At 35.5% G+C, this 4,142-nt stretch overlaps 1 non-coding gene across 1 annotated transcript; it reads right to left on the reverse strand.

The window, feature by feature from the left end:
* Window positions 1-4,005: 4,005 nt before the first annotated feature.
* Window positions 4,006-4,142, reverse strand: LOC125586804. Its single transcript, XR_007323332.1, has one exon. It is a non-coding gene; the product is annotated as a small nucleolar RNA snoR2/U65 (small nucleolar RNA).

The raw sequence follows: 4,142 nt of genomic DNA on the forward strand, positions 1-4,142 counted from the left end.
TCTTATTATAATGAATCCGAGAGATTTTCTTATGTTGTAGGAAGATCGTAACGGGGAAAAATGGTTGTGTCATCAACTTGAGATCTTTTTGGGCCATGTTCGTAATGGGAGAGAACCGCTTCCATCGAACATATGACTGTATTTGGCTCTTTTAGCTAACGAGAGTTTCCTGGTCGTCTATTTATAACGCACATCCTCTTCTCGTTTGCTTTTCGTGTGGCGAATATCAATTATTAAATATCTTTCTTCCATAAACAATTAGAATCATTAACGCCAACAATCACATGATGATAGGAGTATGGTGATCTTTTTAATGTTTTTTCTTGAGCGGTGCGAACTCTTCTTCGCTGGAAGGTGAGAGAGGGGTGCTTGTAGTCGTGGTTGCCCAACTTGTGAGCTTTCGTTCATGGATGTCGCGTGGGTAGCAACCCTGGTTCAAGTCTCTTATGATTTGATTATATCATCTCGATTGAGACATCGATTTTGTCGCCTTGAGTCAGAAGCTTTCTTCATCGATCTCGAGTAAGATATTAGCTTCAAGTTTCAAGCAAGACATCGAGTTCATGTAAATATCATCATATGAAAACGAGCTCTTACCCTCATTCATCAGTATGAGCATGTTCGTTTTCGTAACTTTCTTATCTTCAGCGAATAGAGAAGAACAATCTTTGTGAATAGTTGTAAAGAAATGCATCTCGTTTTCTTTCGTTGAATAATCGAGTGGTGGGGGAAGCGCTTAACCAAGATAAAAACATAATGTTTCAGTTACGTGGGAATGGGGTAATCATCAAAGTCGCTGCTCTTGCTGAGCAAGGGGAATTCTCTTTAACTCACGAGCTCTTCAGCCTTAGGATGTCGTTTGCGGGAAGTCTCTCTCATCAAACTTATTGTAGTGGTGATCCCATCTCATTGTGATAGAAATATGACGGGTTTTTTTTACCTGTTCTTCCTTTTCTTATGAGAGCTCGTTCTCTCGTCTGGCAAGAGGGTGGAAGAAGATTCTTATTCCCAAGGTAATAATATCGTTCTACTAATAGTTTTCTCCATTCTTGGTTTTGTCGAGTTGCTTTGTCGGATGAAGGATTATATTCTGGCCAAATATGTTACCGTATTTGACTCGTAAAGCGAATGTCGAACATGCTAATGGTCTTTAAGACTCGGCATTTTCTTCTTTGAAAAGTTCGCGTCTTTGTTCATTATTATAATGAAAATATGATTCGTTTCTCGTTGTAATATGGACATGTTTTTACTCTGTGCATCATGCATAGAATCGTGTGTCTTTCCTTCTCAAATAGTCTGAATCGTTTTGTTGTTTATAATCACATCTAGGCAGACATTGTTTAATGAATGATGCACCAGGTCGGGAGGATGATTTCATCAGTCTTGAGCGAGACATTAGTTCAGTCTTGAGCGAAGCGTTTCACTTCATCGATCTCGAGCAAGATGTCGGCTTTATCAGTTTCGTTGTCTCGAGTGAGATGTTGGTTTCATTGGTCTCGAGCGAGACCGATCGACATGAAACAGCTTCGGTGTTGTTTCTCTCGTTGAACCAAAGAAGTTTTTAGGGGCTCGTTGATATACCATGGATTTGACTCATTTTTACCCATGGTGTATAAGTATTTTACTATCTATATACTATATATGCTATCCTATTAGTTATGTTTTCTGGTTCATAAGTATTTTGGAGAAAAGTGATGATTATGGAGCATTTAGGAGCTTAAATGAGATTTCATCCGAGCTGACCATTAGAGGTCGATACGAAGAACAAACAATCGATCGATGCACATCCAGTGCCGTCGATCGATACAGAAAAGAAGCCTCGACGATTGAAGATTATGATCGATCGATGTACATTTTGTACCATCGATCGATGTCGAGATGCGGAAGCGCGACTTGGTTCCAGCCGACTTTAAACCCAAGACTTCACCAAATTACAAGATTACCCCTGGCGAGTTTTTAACCTAATAGTTATATACTTGCCTAAGTGTTAGGAGGCGAGAGAGCTTTTGGCCACCTTTGTATTCTTATTTTCAGCAGAGAGTTTTAGGAGAGAAGATCATAGAGAGATTTGTGATTGGAACTCCAATGATTCATCTATTCTATTCTATTCAGTTTTATCTATATTTTGTGTCATGAATTGCTTAGCTATGTCTGAGTAGTTTACTTGTTAGATTCATTGTTCAAATAGGTTAGAGGGATTAGCCCCAACTATAGAATTGATAAGTTGTGGTATTCATTGATTGATTGTTCTTAATGTTTTTTCTAGATTAGCTAACTAGAATATTGAACCTAGGAATCTACATGAGTCAAGCATCGTTTATGAATGTTTGATGAGTCCTTAAGGACTCGGGCGGGCTGGTTATACTAGATCGGAGATCGTATGAAGGGCTCTCGGCCTTCATCAATCATGGATGCGTATCATCGTGACGTAAGGATAACGTCTCTACAACTCGTCTTCTCGTTGAGATGTCTTGAGAGAAGAACTTTGGTCTGATCAAATACATGGCTGTACTTGATCCGTAAAGTACTCAGCAGCACGTCGTTGATCCCCTCTCTTTGTCTTTACAAGTAGAATAATATAATTGTGTTGTCTTGAGTTCATGAGATCTCTTTCCCTCAGGTTCTCTTATGGGAGCTCTCGCTCTCTCCAGTCGGGCCTCTTTTACCAGAGCTATGTCTCTGCCCTTTATAGAAGATCTCGCCTCTGTCCCCCTTGGTTTGTTGCTGCTCGTGCTCCTCAAATACAGCACCTGCTTTCTTATTTTTAGGGATGTCGAGACCGTTTTTCGTAGAGTGTTGTTACCTTTCTTTGACTTGTTCGTCTATCGTCGGTTTAGTCTTTAAACCATTTAAATCATATCGGGAAGAATTTTCCGCCTCGAGCTCGTATGTTCGACATGGGCCTCCTCTTTGCTCTGGGTCGCGCGGCCCACACTTCCTTCGGCCCATTCGGAACATGAACCAAAATTGGGTCCAACAACTGTTACTTTAGAACGTGAAGTTTTTTTCTTTTTTCTTTTGTCAAGAACGTGAAAGAGGTTATGTGAGATATTCTAGGGATTTAGTTATTTGGAATTTTAGAATTTTAGGATCTAATATTATTTTTTGTCGACATTTTAATTTTTTTTTAAACAGATGCCATGTGTCATATTTTGATTCACTAGGCGACTTGTGATTTAGTATATAAGGGATATCTTCCAATGATCAAATTGAACAAAATATGTTTCATTAAAATGGTAAATGACAATTATATCCTCATTTACAAAATTAGTTAATTTTTTAATTAAATATATAAAAATAAATTAAGATTTTAAAAAATAAAAAAAAATCAATATTTTACGAACTTTTTTGAGGAAATGTTTTTGTCTTTAAAATGGTTTAGGAAAGACTTCCTGAATATGTACGATATATTCCTGATTTTTTCGACTAAAAATCATGAATTCGTGAATGCCTTGGTAAAGATGTAATTAAATTTCTTAAATGTAACATGTATATATATTTAAGAAAGTCTTCCTAAGTGTAAATGCCATCTTTCTGAATATGGCTTATATGCTTATTTGAATATCTTTATATTTTTATAAAATTTAGATATCAAATTCATGAAGATCTTACTAAAACTTGAGAAAAATGTTATACATATTCAAGAATATCCTACTAAATATATATATAATTCAAGTTTAATTGGGTATTTATAAATATATATACATTAATTTATTTTTTATAAATATGCATTTAAGAATGTATTTTCAAATAAACATGTATGCAAGTTTTCCCAAAACATATTTATCAATATCTTTCTAAATTTTAGAAGATACTATACTATTCAGTAATATTTCTCTAAACATGCATATAATTCAAATTCATGAAGATATCATACACATTAAAAAGGATTTACTAAATTTATAAAAAGATAAATTATTTGCTAAAAATAATTTAAATAGAATCATTTTTTAAAAATTAAAATATAGTTTTCAGATTTAAGAAATCAAATAATTTTCGATAAAAAAATGTAATCGCCAAAATGGCCTAGTAGATCACAAGATCAACAGGTTCCTATCAGAAATCGAAACAAACATCTGTTTATATCCAATGTAGCATCAACGATCACAGCCAAGAAAAGCTATCGCCGACGTGGCTAGTTT

This window comes from Brassica napus, chromosome C4 (genome assembly GCF_020379485.1).
Source record: "Brassica napus cultivar Da-Ae chromosome C4, Da-Ae, whole genome shotgun sequence".
NCBI lineage: Eukaryota > Viridiplantae > Streptophyta > Magnoliopsida > Brassicales > Brassicaceae > Brassica > Brassica napus.